Source organism: Lutra lutra, chromosome 3 (genome assembly GCF_902655055.1).
Source record: "Lutra lutra chromosome 3, mLutLut1.2, whole genome shotgun sequence".
NCBI lineage: Eukaryota > Metazoa > Chordata > Mammalia > Carnivora > Mustelidae > Lutra > Lutra lutra.
In genome coordinates, this window is record NC_062280.1 from 124,575,291 (window position 1) to 124,594,159 (window position 18,869).

At 46.5% G+C, this 18,869-nt stretch overlaps 1 pseudogene; it reads right to left on the reverse strand.

Annotated features, from left to right (window-relative positions):
* Positions 1 to 11,871: 11,871 nt before the first annotated feature.
* LOC125096217 (ral guanine nucleotide dissociation stimulator-like) lies at positions 11,872 to 17,577 on the reverse strand (annotated as a pseudogene).
* Positions 17,578 to 18,869: the final 1,292 nt, after the last annotated feature.

The window sequence follows — 18,869 nt, forward strand, 5'->3', positions numbered from 1 at the left end:
CTTTCAATTCAAACCAAAGATCTTATTGTAAACCCCGTGAGTGGTATCTTTTTGTATAGTTATAGAATTGTGTTTTCCTTTTTACCTTGGTGGGAGAGCAGTTCCCAAGTGTTCAAGTGTTTACAATGTTCAAACAACCTTTTGAACAAATTAAATTTACCCAAGGAATAGTCATACCTCTTGAATCAGCACCTTGAGGACTTTGACCCAATAAATAATCTTCCCATTGGATTATAAGTTGTCTTTTGCTAAAGGGCATTTCACAGTGCATGTTAGGATTCAATAAAGGGCAGAATGAGATATTGTGTGTGAGTTCCCTGATGCTTTGAGTCAGGGTGTCACTGTTCCTGAGCAAAACCAAAGAAACAAGGAAAACTGATATTAAGGCTTGTGGGCAAAATACCTTCCTCAGCCCCAAATCAATGCCTCTGGCAGGACCCCCTCAAGTACTTTAATTTTGGTAATAAAGTTTGAGGTAGGGGACATTACTCTTGAGTTATTGGCTTTTTTTAAAGTAAACACTTCAAGATTCCTATATCTGAGAGTTCTGTCCTTCAAGAGTAGTTTTCAAAAAATAGTACATCTTTCCCAAAGATGCTTGAATTCTCTAAAATGTTTTAAAACTCTTCTTTTATCATTGCTCTCTGAGCCAGCTTACAAATGCATGATGAAATCAGTCTTGTTACTTTATATCTATGCCACATTTACGTATCAAAATGGGATTTCCTTATCTGGGAATAAAATAAAGTTCCATCCTTAGTCATATCTTACACCAAAATAAACAACAAATGGGTAAAACATTAAATATTAAAAAAAGAAACTATTAAAGGGTTTAAAAGAAATGACAGAAAATTATTTTTTTGTTTTTGTTTTTAAATTTTATTTGAATTCAATTAATTAACATATAGCATATTATTCGTTTCAGAGGTAGAGTTCAATAGACAGAAAATTGTTTTAATAATTTCAGAATAAGAAAGGTCTTTCTAAGTATGAAATAAAACATGATTCAGTCAGAATTCTCTAACACAACCAATAGAAGATATACATACACATAATATTATATATATATACACATACATTATAGATATTGTATGTATGCACATAATGATATATATAATGTGTGTGTGTGTGTGTATGTATCTGTGAAAGAGAGAGAGAAAGAGAATGAGACTTATTTAAGAAATTGGCTCATGTGATTGTGGGGATCGTCAAGTCCAAGTCCAAAATCTGTAGGGCAAGCCAACAGTCTAGACAGTCAGGTAAGAGCTGGTTTTAGCCCCAAGTCAGAAGACTGGAAACTCAGGGAGAGTTTCCATATTGGAGTCTTGAGGACAGTTTTTTCCTTTGGGGATCCTCAGTTTTGCTCTTAAGACCTTAACTGATTAGGGGCGCCTGGGTAGCTCAGTGGGTTAAAGCCTCAGCCTTTAGCTCAGGTCATGATCTCAGGGTCCTGGGATTGAGTCCCGCATTGGGCTCTCTGCTCAGCAGGGAGCCTGCTTCCTCTTCTCTCTCTCTGCCTGCCTCTCTGCCTACTTGTGATCTGTCTGTCAAAAAAAAAAAAAAAAAAAAAAAGACCTTAACTGATTAGATGAGGCCCACCCACATGCTGGAGGATAATCTATTCTACTCAAAGTCTACTGATTTAAATACTAAGCACACCTAAAAATACACTTTCATTTGCATTCACACAGATTATTCATAAAACAAAAACAAAACAAAAACAATACCCTTTTTTAAAAAAGGTTATTTATTTATTTGACAGAGAGAGCCCATAAGTGGGGGGAGCAGCAGAGGGAGAGGGGATAGAAGCAGGTTCCCTGCTGAGCAAGGAACCCAATGTGGGCTCAATCTCAGGACCCTGGGATCATGGCTGGATCCAATGGCAGATGCCCAACCAAATGAGTCACCCAGGTGCCCCAACAATAGACTTCCGCAGCAATGTCTAGACTAGTGTTTGAGCAAGCAACTTGGTACCATAGCCCAGACAAGCTGACACATAAAATTTGCCATCACAACATAGAAGATGTAAAAGAAGGGACTAACAAACATGATCAAAGACAGAGAACTGACAGCAGCCTTGTGTCACAAGACTTGGAATTCTTGGGGCGCCTGGGTGGCTCAGTGGGTTAAGCCTCTGCCTTCAGCTCAGGTCATGGTCTTAGGGTCCTGGTATCGAGCCTGCTCCCCCTGCCACCCGCCTCTCTGCCTACTTGTGATCTCTCTCTCTCTGTGTCAAATAAATAAATAAAATTAAATTTAAAAGACTTACAATTCTTTTTTTAAAGATTTTATTTATATATATATAATAAGATATAAATCTTCTCTGAGAAGTTTGAAGACTTATTATGGACCTAAGGATATGCATATCTCTTAAAATGCCCAACTTCTCATGAAAGGAGTAGGAGGGAGCTGGTCTTGGCTTACACATGACAGATGGAGGAGAAGTGGGGACACCCAGCTGTCCCCCTGAGGTCATGCAGAATTCACCCTCCTGGGCCTAAGTGATCACACTCCACACTGGCGATAACATTTTTTTCTAGTTCTGAGTTGCTATCTTATTGATGGTGGACTTCTCAGAAGACCCTCCAGTATAAAACTGTTACAGGGACACCTGCTGCTCAATCCATTAAGCATCTGCTTTGGGCTCAGGTCATGATCCCAGGGTCCTGGGATCAAGTCCTGTATCGGGATCCTTGCTCAGTGGGGAGCCTGCTTCTCCTTTTGTCTGCTGTTTCCCCTGCTTGTGCCCTCTCTGACCAATAAATAAATAAAATCTTTAAAAAAAAAAAAGCTGTTACAAGTATTTATCTCTTGGGGGAGGGGGTGACTAGCAGAAGTTTTATTTTTTTAAATGAGGCAGGATTTGATTATACCGTTGTCTTTCTTCTAGAGAGGAATACTGACTGTCCTAGTCCTATTTGTGAAGCATAATGTCCCCATTGGGCGGCTGATTTTCACAAAGGAAGAATTACAGTGGTGCTAATCATGATTGGGAAAATAGCAGTAATATGTAAGATAAAATATCACACAAAATGTGCTCCAAACCTAGAGAAAAGAAAAATGGATTGTAATCAGTGACAATGCCCCTTCCTTGCTAAGTACTGTCTCATCGCAGTGAAGGCCATGGACTGCGGGAGAGAAAGTGTTGAGCCTGCAGTGTTGGAAATCATGTGGAAGGGCGACGCAAACAGCTGGCCGATACCGAGGCCAGCAGCACCCCACAGAAATAGGAAACACAAGTGTGCGTATGTGTGTGTGTGCGCGTGAGCTCTCCTTCCTGCCTCATCTCCCAGCACCTGCTGCTGTTGGACTGTAAAGATGCCGGCAGACGCTCACCTCCACCCCTCCTCACCCTGAAGGAGAGGTAAACCCTCCGGAGCGAGGGGCCAGGCCAAAATCTGCAGGGCAAGCCAGCAGTCTAGAGAGGCAGGTACAGCCCAGATATCCTTCCGTAGGTGAATGCATACAATTAAGGATGCTCTAAAATTAAAACGTCCAGGCTGTAAAATGTTATTCAGCGATACAAAAGATATAAGCTCTCAAGCCATAAAAAGACATGGAAGAATCTTGCATGCACGCTGCTAAGTGAAAGAGGCCAATCTGGAAAGGCTGCATGCAATGTGCTTCCAAGCATATGGCGTTCTGGAAAAGGCAAAACTATGGAGGCAGTGGAAAGATCCGTGGTTGCCAGGAATTTCAGGGAAGGGAGGGAGGTATGAACAGGTGGAGTACAGGACAGTTTTAGGGCTGGGAAACTCTTATGTTTCTTACTATACTGGGGGATACCTGTTCCTATCACTGTCAAAACCTATAGCATGTACAACATAGTGACCCCCTAATGTACATGATGGACCTCAGTTAATAACAATGCCTCAATATCGGCTCACCGATTGTAACAAATGTACTACATGAATGTGAGATTGATTATAGGAGAAACTGTGTACGTGTGTTTGGTGGGGAGGATAAAAGGGTAAGTGGGAACTTCTGTCCTTCCCACTCAGCTTTTCTTGGGTGTGTAGCCTTCAACCTCATGGTCCAGGATGGCTACCAAAGCACCAGCCATCTAAGTTGCAGGCAGTGGGAAGGAGCATCCCAGATGGCCTAGCTTTCATTAATTCATCTTTCTCAAAGTCCAACCCAAAATGTGCGCTTATAGCTCATTAGTCACAGGGTCATGCAGCTGCAGAGAAAGCTGGGAAAGGTAGTCTCCACTCTGGGAGCATTGACAGCCTTCGCGATAATTGGAGTTCTGTCACTAAGGAAGAATGAGAGGATGGGTATTGGACAGCAACTCACGGTCTCTGCTTAAGGAAGGCACCACCATTCTGGGGGAGCTTAGGGTTTGGCCTTTTAAGGAAGCCCTGCAGCTTTTCAGTGAGTCTGCTTGGGGGGACACTGCTGGGTCATTCTCAGCCCAGAGGGATTCCAGAAGGAATCCCTGACAGGGTGGGGAGGACTGCTCTACTATGAAAAGGGTGGAGAAGGAATACTGCCTGCTCCGTATACCTTCAAATAAGGACTCCCTGGCTGGCCCCCTGCCATCCCTGTTTGTACACCACTCACGCCAAGGGGAGAAGTGGGACCCGGCAAGCAAGGACTTGTGTAGTAGCATTAATGTGTTGGTGACGCACAGGCTTCCTCTTCTAACAAAGGGAAAACCTTGCTTGTGTGCCAGGTGGGGCTTGAGAGCCCGGGGCTGGCAGGATACAACTACCTGTTTTCGGCTCAGTGGGAAACACAAGCTTCCAAGGAGTGATCCTGTGAACTCCCAGGCTGGGCACCTTCCCTGCAAGACGATGAATCACAGGTCCCCCAGCAAAGGGTGGGAGCTTACTGGCACAGCTGATGGGTTTTCCATCTGACCACACTCACTGTGACCTTCTGGGTGCGTCAGATGCTCTGTTAATTGCTTTAATTGATCACCCAGCAGCAGAGGGCAGAGAAGCAGGTGGGGCTATGACACAGAAAGAGTGTGTGGAGGTCACTGAGACACTGGGTCTGAGTAAACCCATGACGCAGGCATTACATCTTTCTTTCAGCCTGTTAATGGGGCTATAACCCTCTTTAACTATCCACTAACAGCCTGTCAATGTTGGAGCTAGCAGGACCTCTGAAATACCAGCCACATGGCCCGTGGGGGCATACTTAGGTGGTTGGCCCATGATTCAAACAGAATTGTCCTATAAATGGGAAGCCTACTTTGCTCCAGGCCCCTTGGCTGACCTGACACAGGAGCCAGAGCCCAGGTAAACAAGATCAAACATTTCTTTTCTCTCTGTGTGTGAAGAAAGCACTTTCTTTAGAACCTGCTTAAGTATTAAGTTAGCTAACAGGGTAGGGCCAGAGCCTCTCAGAAGATGGGTGGTCACAGCCATAGCCCAAGATTTAGAAATCACAGGAGAACAGAGGAAATTGGTTATGTGGACAAGTCTTGTGTTATAATTAGCTCTAAATCATAAATAACTTTTTTTTTAAAGACTTTATTTATTTATTTGACAGACAGAGATCACAAGTAGGCAGAGAGGCAGGCAGAGAGAGAGAAAGGGAAGCAGGCTCCCTCCTGAGCAGAGAGAGAGCCTGATGCAGGGCTCGATCCCAGGACCCTGGGATCATGACCTGAGCTGAAGGCAGAGGCTTTACCACTTAGCCACCCAGGTGTCCCTGCTTTTAAAGACATATTAAAAGTATCCATACTTGGCAGGCTGACTATAGGAATATATTTTTTCGTGGTTAAAAAGTGTCTCCAGGGAAGCCTGGGGGGTTCAGTGGGTTAAGAGTCAGGTCGTGATCTCAGAGCCCTAGGAACAAATCCCACATCAGTGTCCCTGCTCAGTGCAGACTCTGCTTTTCCCTCTCCCTCTGCTCCTCCTCCCTGCTTGTACACGTCTCTCTCTCTCTCAAATAAATAAATAAAATATTAACAAAAAAAAAAAGTAACTCCCATCAGAAAGCATGCTCCTCTCGCCTCTCAGTTAACAATATTTACCGAGTCTTTGGACGCCCCTGGGCATGCGCAACATGTGGCTACTTCTTACCAGGCAGTACTTAACCATTTCCTCAGAGGGCTCGCTTCAGGAAATGCCAGGGAAGTGAGTTGTAGACTCACAACCCAAATCAAAAAACAAATCAAAACGCACACAAAAGCCAAAAAACCTCAAATCTATGCTTTGGGTGGCCCATGGTAGGCCCCCTCTCTGCATTTCTTCCTTCGATAGCTTCAGGGTGTTCCTCTTTGGAGCTTACTCAGCCTGGGCCTCCTCCCCCAGTGGTGTTTGTCTTTCCAGAGGCAGAGCAGACAGGTACCCAAGACAATGGGTTCAGTCTCAAGGTGGCACACGCGCATTCCACTTGGATTATTTAAGGAACTCTGTGTTGCCATTGGAGTGCTTGTAAACATCTTGCAGAGAGAGAGAGGGGGGAAAAAAACACAAAAGGGTAAGAAATTTTGAAATGAATGAGAACCGAACGGCACGATCACATAGCAACAGTTCCTGCTGTCAGATCATCTAGTCCGCCCCAGCTTTTCTTTAACAAAATGATTTCCCTTTTTAGCATTCCAGATTGTCGTTTTTTATCTTTCATTGTTCATCTTTTTTTTTTTTAAGATTTTATTTATTTATTTGACAGACGGAGATCACAAGTAGGCAGAGAAACAGGCAGAGAGAGAGGAGGAAGCAGGCTCCCTGCTGAGCAGCAGAGCCTGATGCGGGGCTCGATCCCAGGATGCTGGGATCATGACCTGAGCGGAAGGCAGAGGCTTTAACCCACTGAGCCACCCAGGTGCCCCTCATTGTTCATCTTAAATACAGGCAAGGCAGGAGGTTCTGTCTTTTCCCATTTGTCACTCACATCAAGTTGCATTTTATAGGGTCTTTTTGGAGGTTTGCATGAGGATAGCACTAATTTAGGATGATTCTCCAGGCCAATCCTGGAGTAAGGATGCTGTCCTATGATGATTTAAATAAATGAAATTTTACAGGTTCATCTACTTAAACAATTTTCTGACTGACTTCATTTTTTATAACTGCTTTATAACCCAAGCAGTTATTTAATTTACAACAAACTTGAGCAGAAAGTGTAGAGAATCTCATATACTCCTTGGCTCCCAACACACATAGCCCCCTCCCCGTGACTATCAACATCTTGCACAGAAGGATACATTTGGTACCATTAATGAACCTACATTACATATGATCGTTATCAACCAGTCCTTAGTTGACATTAGGGTTCACTCTAGGTACCGTACATTCTCTGGGTTTTAACAAATGTGTAATGACATGTATCCCCCATTGTAGGATCATACGGCATAGTTTCACTGCCTTAAAAAATCCCCTGTGCTCTCCCTGTTCATCCCTCTCTCCCTCCTAACTCCTGGCAACCGCCAACCTTTCTACAGTCTCTATAGTTTTCCCTTTCCCAAAATATCATATAGCTGGAATCATACAGCACATAGCCTTTTACACTGGCTTCTCTCACTTGGTAATATGTATTTCAGGTTCCCTTGTGTCTTTTCATGGCTTAATAGCTCTTTTCTTTCCACTGCTGAATAATATTCCACTGTGGGGATGTACCACAGTTTGTTTCCTCATTCGCTCATGGAAGGACATCTTGATGGCTTCCAAGTTTCAGCAATTGTGGATAAATCTGCTATAAATGTCTGTGTGCAGGCTTTTGTATGGACAGAAGTTTTCAACTCCTTTGAGTAATACCAAGGGGAGCAATTGGAACATACAGTACAGCATGTTTAGTTTTATGAGAAGTCTCCAAACTGTCTTCCAAGTGGCGTACCATTTTTGCATTCCCACCATTTTGCAATGACTGAGAGTTCTGGTTGTTCCACATCCTCGTCAGCATTTGGTGGTGTCAGTGATTTCAATTTTAGCCATTCTGATAGTGTGCAGGGACATTACCATTTTTCTCATTTGTATCTCCTTATTGACTTATGATGTTATTATTAGGTTATATAATAATTGTCATTTAATGCATAATTATTAATTATATATAATATATATTATAATATTATCTATAATATTATGATATTATACGATATTATAATTATATAATAATATAATATATAATAATATAGAAATTTGTTATGTTATATAATATTATGTTATTATATCTTTGGTAAAGTGTCAGATCTTTTGCCCATTTTAAAATTGGGGTTTTTGTTTTCCTATTGTTGAGTTTCAAGAGTCCTTTGTATATTTTGGATATCAGTGGGGATCTGATATGTATTTTGTGATTATTTTCTCTAACTTTCCCTAAGTTTGTGACTTATTTTCTCATTCTCTTGACAGTGTCTTTGACAGAGCAGAAATTTTTAATTTTAATGAAGGATTCAACTTATCAATTGTTTTCACAGATTATGCCTTTGGTGTTGTATCTAAAATGAATGAAAAGTCATTGCCAAGCCCAAGGTCATCTAGAATCTCTACTATGTTATTTTCTAGGAGTTTTATAATTTTGCATTTTACACTTAGGTGTATGATCCATTTTGAGTTAATTTTTGTTAAGGGTTTAAGGTCTGTGTTTAGATTCCTTCCCCCCCCACCACCCCGCCGGCACCATTTGTTGGAAAGACTGTCATTTCTATGCTGAATTGCCTTTGCTACCTTTTCAAAGAAGAGTTGACTTTACTTGTGTGAGTCTGTTTCTGGCCTCTCCATTCTTTACCATTTTTCTATTTGTCTAATCCCACATGGTTTTGGTTACTAACTACAGTTAGTAGTTACTTATGGTAACTCTTGAAGGTGGTAATGTCAGTCCTCCAAACTTGTTGTTCTCTTTAAACATTGTGTTGCCTATTCTAGGTCTTTTGCCTCTCCATATAAACTTTAGAATCAGCTCATGATAGCCACAAAATAATCTTGTGGGATTTTGCTTGAGAGTGCATTGAATGTAATAAGTATGCATTTTTGTTGTATCTCTACCTACGAATAGAATTGTAGAGGAGTAGTAGTAGTAGATGGTAGAGTAAACATATGTTCGGGTTTGATTGGGTTTATGTTCAGTTTTCAAAAATGGTCTTGCAAATTTATACCCCTACCAGAAGTATGTGGGAGTTGTAGTTGTTCTGAATCCTGGCAATATTTAGTGTTTTCCTTTGAGCTACTTCAGCAGGTGTAAAATGACATCATATTATCATTTTAGTTGGTGTTTTTCTGGTGACAATTGAAGTTGAGCACTTTTCTTCCTTCCTTTTTTTTTTTTTAAGATTTTTATTTATTTATTTATTTGACAGAGAGAGAGAGAGAGAGAGAGAGAGCATTTGAGTGTACAAGGAGGAGGAGCAGCAGGCAGAAGGTGAGGGAGAAGCAGGTTTACTGCTGAGCAGAAAGCGGGGCTCCATCCTAGGACCCTGGGATCATGACCTGAGACGAAATCCGACGCTTAACTGACTGAGCTACCCAAAGATGAACACTTTTCATATGTTTATTGTCCATTTGGATATATTCTTTCATCAAATTTCTGTTCAAGCCTTTTTTTTTCATATTTTCTATTGAATATTCTATCTTTATCTTATTACTTTGAAGGAGTAGTTTTTCTGTTCAAATGTGAGTTCTTTGTTGAGCCTGTATGGCAAATATCTTCTTCCAGTACATAGATTTACTTCTTACTCTGTTAACAGTGTCTTTTGATGGATGGAATTCATTATTGTCATGTAGTACAACTCATCTTTTTCTCTTATAATTATTGTTTTTGTGCCCTGTTTAAGAAATCTTTGTCTTCTTCAAAATCATGAAGATGTTTTCCTCCACAAGTTTTGTTGTTTTTACCTTTTACAAGTGGCTCTATATTATAGTGTGAAATAGGGGTCAAGATCTCTTTTTCCCTATGATCTAGCATCATTTGATTAAAAAAAGACTGGGAGGTCTATGTGGCTCGGCCAGTTAAGTCTCTGCCTTCAGTTCAGGTTATGACCCTGGGGTCGTGGGATCAAGTTCTACATCAGGCTCCTTGCTCAGTGGGGAGCCTACTTCTCCCTCTACCTGCTGTTCCCCCATTTGTGCACTCTCTCTCTAAATTAAATATATAATATCTCAGGACCCTGGGATCATGACCTGAGCCGAAGGAAGAGGCTTTAACCCACTGAGCCAGCCAGGTGCCCAAATAACTACATTTTCCAAAAGATTTTCTTGTATGAATTTTAGAGAAAGAGAGAGAGGATGTGCACGTGCATGAGTTGGGGGAGGGGCAGAGGCAGAGGGAGAGGAACAGACACCTACACAGACCCCATGCTGAGCAGGGAGCCCCACATAAGGCTTGATCTCACCACCCTGAGGTCATGACCTGAGCCAAAACCAAGAGTCCGGTGCTTCATCAACTGAGCCACCCAGCTGCCCCATACGACACATTTTTTAAAAACAGAAAATCTAACAAGAGTCTTTTCACACATGGCTCCAGTCAGCCGGACGTTTCTGAACATTCAGCGGAAATAAATGCCTCTCTGAGGAGCTGCCGAGGAGCTGCCCACAGATCAAATGTTTCTTCTCCGTTTTCAAGCAATTTCGGACATCCGCATTTTCCAGGATACCCAGCCCTCATATATGAAAACTCTATTGACAGTGGGATGGGGAGATGCCCCAGCCCGTCCTAGCAACTGTAAGTTACTGATTGACTCACTACCGAAAGCACAAGATCCCAAACCTTTCCACATCATGTTTATACACACAAACGCCTCAGCCTAAGAAATGTCCCTTTCACATTCCAATCACTCTTAGCACGGGTATTGTTCTGTGTATTTTATTTTTATTTTAAGAAATATTGCAGTATGATTAACATACTATGTTATATTAGTTTCTAGTGTACAGTAGAGTGACTTGATGATTCCGGCCATGACTTCGTGCTTACCGTGATCAATGCAGTCACCATCTGTCACCACACTGCATCGGTACAGTATTATTGACCATATTGCCTAGGCTGTACTTTACATTTCTGTAACTTATTTATTTTGTGACTGAAAAAATTTTACCTCTTTTCCCCCTTACCTATTTTGCCTCTTCTCCTACCCATTTTCCCTTTGACGACCACCAGTTTGTTGTCTGCATGTAAGAGTCTGTTTGGTTTTTGTTTTTCAGATTCTACAGAGAACTGAAATCCTACAGGACTCTCATTTGTAGGGTACTGTCACTCCTCGGAGACTTGACATGTCCTGTCTTTTAAAATCTGTTCCACATGGGGATGGAAAAATCACCAAACACTCACGCGCGCGCGCACACACACACACACGCGCACACACACTACACTTAGAGGGAAAGGCAGGGAAGAAGGACGCCGAGTGTTGTGGGGGATTATTTCTTGGTAGAAGGAACGTGCCTTCTTTTTTTCATGTTTAAATCATTATTGACTAAATAAACATAGTCCGGATAAAGCCTAAAGAACTCTTTACTTAATGATCTAACTTGTTAGCAAGAAAGGAGAATATTTAAGATATGATTTAAATATTTGATCAGATGCCCATTAGAATAGTTGAAACACAGACAACCTGGGAAAATGAAAGCACGTAAAGGTGTCTCATGGACTGAGAAATTTCTCTCGTACTTTCTGCTTTCCAAGGCATGTTTCTAAAAGGGAAACCTAGGACAGATAATGAAAATAGTTCATTTGGGGGCTTCCCATGATATTTGCTCTTTCAGGAACATTCCAATGTAATAAAATGTTATTTGTATAAAAAACTTTGAAAGGAGGGAAATCACTCTTCTGTTGTGCAGACAGACACAGAAGGCCATATTGTAGGTTTCCAGGCAGAGGAAAAGTCCAAGTCGAGGTAAAGTGGCAGAAACAGAGAGAAGAACAATGGTTGTAGGGACTGGGAGAGGGACTGAGCAGTGAGCGATGAGGAGCACAGGTATCTCTGGGATGGAAATATTGTAGAAGGACATGGTTGGGCAACACTCTGGATGGACCTAATGAGACCTCCATATCCCACTGCAAAGGATGTGAGTAAAATTTTATGTAAACTCAAATTCTACTTTATTTAATAAATTAAATCTATTAAGTGATTATAGAGGTGAAGACAGAACACAAATATGACAAAGAAGGAAATGACGGGGGAGGGGGAGACATGCTCTGGCGCTGAAGCTAGGATGAGCTGCTACTTGGGGGTGGAGCCTGGTTGCTCCATGGAGGCAGGTGGTGGTTCAGGGTCCTCAGGAACCCCAGGAGCAGGGGCAGGACCCTGCTGGACATCCAGGTCAGGCAAAAAGCCCGATGGCTCTTCCATCCCAGAGAAGTGAACGAGGGCCCTGGCGACCATCTGCCCTGGTCCCAATGGGGCAGGGAGGGTCCCTATTCTTCCTGACCCGAGGTGACCCACCGCAGCCGGGATGGCGGGGGCCAGCTCAGGCCCCAGAGATGCAGTGGGTGACAGTGGCTGCTGGGACGAGTTCCTGAGGCACATCATGAACTAGCTCTGGGGCTGGTGCTATAGCTCCAAGAAGAGAAAGCATCATCAGCTTGATTGACTTCCTTTTTGCCTTTCCCTTTTCCCACCACTCAGCGTGGTCTGTGTTCAAGACCCAGGCCCTGGAAGGTGTCCCCAACGGAAGCCCATGGGGACAGGGATCTGAGACGACTCACTCCTCTCAGCCTAGCCACAATCTACGGAGGCTTCCTCAGGGTGGCCCACCCTGTCTCCTCCTCAGGCCCACATCAGTCACCCCCAGTCCTCCTCACCTGCAGCCTCTGGCTCCGTGGCCTCAGCGCGTTGCATTTCTGAGAGCAGAAGCAGGGCCCGGTGCTCCAGGTCCGAGCCCGGCACATTGACCTGCAGGTAGGCCAGCAGCACATACAAGCTGGGAGACTCTGGAGGCTGCACAAAATCCCCTGAATACATTTCCACCCACGTGTTCAGGATGGCATAGATGGCCCTGGGGACAGACATGGAGGCAGAGAAGTCAGAGGACAGGGCACGCATCCAAACCAATATCCCAGGGAACCCCTGTGGGAACCTGGGCACCTGGGCTTCCAGCTCCTATCCAAGATCAGTCGGACTCCTTGTCCACCTGCGACCTGGCAGTCTCGCACGAGACAGGCCTGCTCCCAGATGGCAGGATGGCCAAAAGCCGCTAGGAGTGGGAGTCCTTGATCAATGGGGTGAGCATTTCTGTACTTCTTAGGGGAGCTGGACACATTCCTCAGTCTGTCTCCTTGCCCACTTGCCACTTGAATTCAATTGCATGTGCCCAGGGAGGGGGGGTGTCTAGCCTCTTAATTACCCTCACTGCACTTGCCTCTGCTCCGTGAAGATCCACCCGAGGAGGGAACAAAGGCACTCTGTCTCTAGCCAGGCCTTCCCAGGACCCTCCCCATACCTCCAAGCTTAGCTCCTCTGCCCATTCACTAGGTGCCATGAGTGGGTCTGCTTCCTCTGACACTCCCCTCCCACAGGGTGTGGGATGTCTGCTCCCTGAGTTCTCACTGGGTCACCACTCTCCCTGAGCCCCCTCTGAGCACCCAGCGTGCAGGTGCCAACAGACTGCTCTGTGATGGTTCCTAAATCCTCTGTTCTGGGTCCCAGAATTGGGGCAGAGAGAGGGCTGGGAGGGGGCAGGGATGGAGCATGACCCTCTTAGGGGTTGAAGCTCTCCTCCATCCCCCTCAGCTCTCCCACAGTGCTCACACACCAATCCCATCTCCCCAGGACACCTTCCCAGTTTCCAGGAGAAGCTCTCAGACCCTTACCCTAAAGCAGGAATAACAGAGGTGTGCGTGAAGGCCCAGCAGCCCTTTGAGCTCACAGTACCCTCACTACCCTGGTGGAGAGCGAAGGCCCTCCTGGAGCAGCCAAAGCTTACTCACGTGTTGCACTGCTCCTGGGGTCCGCCGACCTCGTCATAGGTGGAGTAAATGCATCCTAATCTAGAGGAGGCCAGGGAGCATCACATGAGATGTCTGCGGATGTTGGCTCTCCTCGTCTGACCCCTGCCTAGACTGCAGCCCTGGGGTACTGTCTCTTCTGGGCAGGGATCACATTCAGCTCCTAGTTAATCGCCTCCACTGATTGGGGCTTCCTGAATGCTTGCTGAATGAAAGGCCCCAACCAGCCCATCACAGACATCTGAGTGGGCCTGGCTCCTGCTCACCCCCAGGGATGCCTGCTCTGGATTCACCCAGACACAGACCCCAGAAGGAGTCTCAGATCTCCCTTTCAATGGCAAAGGAGCCCCGCTCAAGACCGTAGTGAGAGTACGGGACGAGGCAGAGGCTTCATCATGAGGGGCACGGGAATGTTCAAAGAGCATGTCCACAGGCCCTCCAGCAGACTTTTCCACTGGTGCAGGCGCCCAGGTGTCCTTTCCCTACAAGACCCCACTGAGTCCCTATAATACCTCTGCCCCAGTTAGGAGCAAAGGGAAGCTTGGGGACATGCCAAAGTCTCACAACCAGGCAGTGGCCAAATCACACGGAGCAGTTAGGGGCAGGGGAGGGTGCTCACCTTGCAAATAGGAGGTCCAGCACCTCCTGGGGGGTGGCAAAGGCGCGGTAGGTGTCCAGAAAGATGTGGACATAGTGTAGATCTTGTCTTATGACGGCAGGCACCAGGTGATCTATTGTGGCCTGTAGCTTGTTGGCCCGGTTGGCCAACAGCACCGAGGTCCTCCTCCTCTTCCTGGTTGAACCATTTTTCCCCTGAGGTGAATCAGAGGAGACATGAGTCAGTGCTGTGGCCACCAGGAGGGATGGGCTTGGAGGGCAGAATGAGCCCCCAGATCTCAGTGACTTATGTCAGAGGTGGGACAAGAGAGCCCAGAGTCCAAAAAAGAATCAGGTGACCCAGTGTTTCATTGGGTTAAGCCTAAGGCTCTTGGTTTTGCTTCAGGTCATGGTCTCCGTGTCCTGAGACTGCGCTCCTCGTAGGGCTGTGTCCATAAGGCAGTGTCTGCTTGAGGATTCTGTATCTCCCTCTGCTTCTCCCCACTCTCCCCCTGCCTCTCTCTCAAATCCATCAATCAACCAATCAATTCAGAAACCTTTAAGGAAAAGAGAAAATGTTCTTGCTATCCATACAAAGAATTGAAAGAAATGATGTCTGAACTCGCTAGTATGTCATGTCCCTTCGTGAGCGGAGTATTGATAGTACCTCCGTGCATGAGTGGCATGGATCTTGTGATTTCTGATAACATAGCCCATTCTTTTTATCTTTTCTAAAGACTTTTTATTTATTAATTTGACAGCGAGAGAGGTCACAAGTAGGCAGAGAGGCAGCCAGACAGACAGGGGGAAGCAGGCTCCCCACTGAGCAGAGACCCCCCCCCCGAAGTGGGCCTGGATCCCATGACCCTCAGATCATGACCTGAGCTGCAGGCAGAGGCTTAACCCACTGAGCCACCCCAGCACCCAACATATCCCATTCTTGAGACGAGAACACAGAGACGTTTTAGGTGAGAGGGCTTAGGATAGTAGGGCACGAAGGCTGTAGGATGCAGCACTGTGCATTGGCCACAGAAGGTTATTACAACCACTCCTGCACCAGTGAAGGGCTCCATGGCTGTGATAAATGATGGCCTTCTGCACTGCTGTGCAGTGCAGTGCAGTGAGGCCCCTATTCCTGACCCTGGGGGAACCCCAAAGATGTGTTCCATCAAAACAAAAGTGCAGAGCAAGAGACAGAGTACCTGGGCCCCATGTCCCTTTGGATAAGAGTCTCCCAATTCACTCTTGCAAATGATCATTTGAAAGACTTGCAGAGCCTGAGGAAGGACTGTTGGGCCAATGGGGATAAGACGGAGTCGAAAGTCTCTTTAATGATATTCATGTAAGTATGTGGACAATGGCTCTGCTTCTGTCCAAGGCTTGGGCAGGACCTTGAGGGCAAGTTTGAGGAAGTGAGGCCCCTATTCCTGACCCTGACCCCAAAGATGTGCTCCATCAAAACAAAAGCACAGAGCAAGAGACAGAGTACCATGGGCCCCAAGTCCCTTTGGATAAAGTCTCCCAACTCACTCTTGCAAATGATCATTTGCAAGACTTGCAGAACCTGAGGAAGGACTGTTGGGCCAATGGGGATGAGACAGGGTCTAAAGTCTTTAATAATATTCCTATAAGTATGTGGACAACGACTCTGCTTCTGTCCAAGGCGTGGGCAGGACCATGAGGGCAAGTTTGGGGAAGAGATGGGATGCAGATTCATGGGAGTACAGGACTCTAGGAGGCCAGGCTGGCTTCTAGGAAGTGGGGCCCTTGGTGCTGCATCGGCGCCCCGGTGGTCGGGTCTCCCCAGCACCTGCACTCACCCTGAGCCAGCGCCAGACTCTATTGGCCTTGTGGGGCTTCTTGTCCTTCAAGGAAGGAGAGCAGGGGATGTCCACATTCAGCTCCTGCACCATCTCCTCTGGAGCGTTCTGTAAAGACAGTGCCCGGCAGCCAGGCAGGAGGCCTTAGAGCCCTGTCTGGAGGCCTTTGCTGGTCTTCAGACCCAGGGCGCTCCATTCCAGACACACCACAGCCCAGTGTGCAGACCCCTCCCCCAGGGAGAGAAACGTGGCCCAGCTTCAGGGCCTTGGATGTGCTCTGGCACAGCGAAGAGGCACCTCAGGAATCCCCTGTCCACCCAGCCCACCATGGCATTGGTGTGAACAAGAAGGGATCACCAGGGTATCCATTGTGCTCACCCTACTCCAGCCCATGGGCGGGAACCCCCACATATCCCTCCTCCCCTCAAACTCCAGAGGAAGGGATGGGGCTTCCCTAGGATGGATCAGAGGGGTGGGCATCACCTAGTCTGCTCAGTAGTAAGTACCTTATGGCATCTCCCTCGAAATGACATTGGGGCATTGGGGGCGAGGTTTGAGCCAATGTCTGCAGCATGGGAACAAGCCATTTTCCTGGGGTTTCTGGTACCCAGAGCCCCAGGAAGTAGGAAGACAGCAGGAAAACATCGTTCTGTGTCCGATGTCCTGACCCAAGTATCCCTGATACCGGACTAGAATGTGGGTGCCTGGTTACAGAGGTTTCAAGTTTTTGGGGTTGGTCAAGGAAGTGACATCACTTCCTGAGATCCCCTACCGGGGTCCACTCCTGGTTGGACCCCTACCCAAACAGTGCTCCGGTCTGCCATCTCCTCATCCCCCTTCTGCATGCAAGGCCACATCTTATCTGTACACAGTGAGCCCAACACACCCCTCTCCACAGGCCCCCAGGAAGGTCTGGGAGCAGCCAGGGCCCCAGCTTGCAAACACACCTGGTTTCAGACACAAGTCTCTATTCTTACCTGGTTTTGACCCTAGATAAGCCATCGTGCCTGACAGGGATGGTCTTCTCTGCAAAATATGGATGCTTCCGGCATGTCTTTCTATCAGATGTCCACAGGCATAGGTTGGATAATAGCTATGATGTTAGAGGAGAGGTGTCACATGTAGGAAATACCTCCCACCAAATTTCCTCCGTCCTATCAACTTCCTGGAATCTGCTACTAATCAGATCCCACCCCACAGTCCCTACTGGGGTGTGTGTGTTTGTGTGCACAAGCACACTTGCTGCTGTGTGCACACATGTGTTCATCAGTGCTCACATTCTGGGGTCTCAGAAGACGACAGCCCCACCCACAGAGGGCTGCGTCATAGCTTCCATCGATCTTAGGCTTCGAATTCTCAATGCAAACCCTAAAGAAGGGACTGGAATCTTGGCCCTTGATGGTCAGAATGTACGCTTACCCCTAGAGACCGCCAGTCCTGGGATGCAGACCATTCCCTCTTTTCCAAAGGGTGTGATGTAGTTAGGGGTCCATCCAGTGGGTCGCCATGACCCAGGGTCCTCCTCAGACAAGAACATGGGGAGATGTCTCCTATCTAGGATATCAATGATCACCCTCAGCCCGATAACATTTCCAGGTCGACAGCCACTTCATTCCAGACAACCTTTTCCAGACCCCCAGTGAATGGCTAGGTGCATGCAGGACCCCAACTTTGCAGACACTCAAAGAGCTGGGTTCATGCCTGCTAAGCCTCCCTACCAGTCTGATTCTGGGCAAGGCCCGGACCCTGCAGGGATCTTCACAGTCTCCCCTCAGGGGCTCCATTGGTTCCCCGACTCCTCTGTATACATGCTTGTGTGACCCCCTCCCCTGAGTGTGGTCTGCACTTCGTGATTCACTTCCATGTCACAGAACGTGGCAACATGACCCCAAGGCCCTTCTGTGCTTTAGTTCTAAAAGCTCACTGCCCAGCACCATGTTGACTCTGACCCATGTTCTCTCTCAGATCCTTACACGGGAGCACAAGCCCCTAGGTTGAACCATGACACAGACATACGCACGTGGCACAGCCCTGTGACTCCACAGCAGACAGAAGAACTCAGGTCTTTGAGATGGGCTGTATCTGGCCCATGCCCCTAAGTGAGTTCAGGTTCATCGGTGAAGCAGGTCCTCCCTTGGTGTTGTCAGCAGCCCCAACGTAAGGAGAGACTCTGGAAGGAGCCCCCAGCTGAGCACTGCTAGATTCTGATCCCCTGAGACCACGAGGCAGTGTTTGTGGGTTCAGCCACTGAGTGTGGGGAAGTGGGGTCACACAGCCCTGGGAGAAGGGCACTGATACTGTCCAACTTCCCGGGCCCTGGCCCCCCCTCCCTCCCTCTCTGCTCCTTCCTCAGCTTCCTCTGGCCACCCTGGCCCCCTTTCTAACCTCCAATCCTCTGCTCCATGGTGGCCTCTGCCAGGTGGAATGCACTCACATTTGTGCAGGGTTGGCTCCTTCTTTTCCTCCCGCAGGAATTCTCAATGTCATCTCAGTGCAGCCTTGTCATACCCCTCACCTGGTGGAGTTCGGGCCTTAGTTGTAGTCCCTTGCTCTTTTGCTGTGCAGCAATCACTCTTTCCATTCACATTTTGGTTTCTCATTTGTCCATCTTCTCCCTAGACTCTGAGCTCT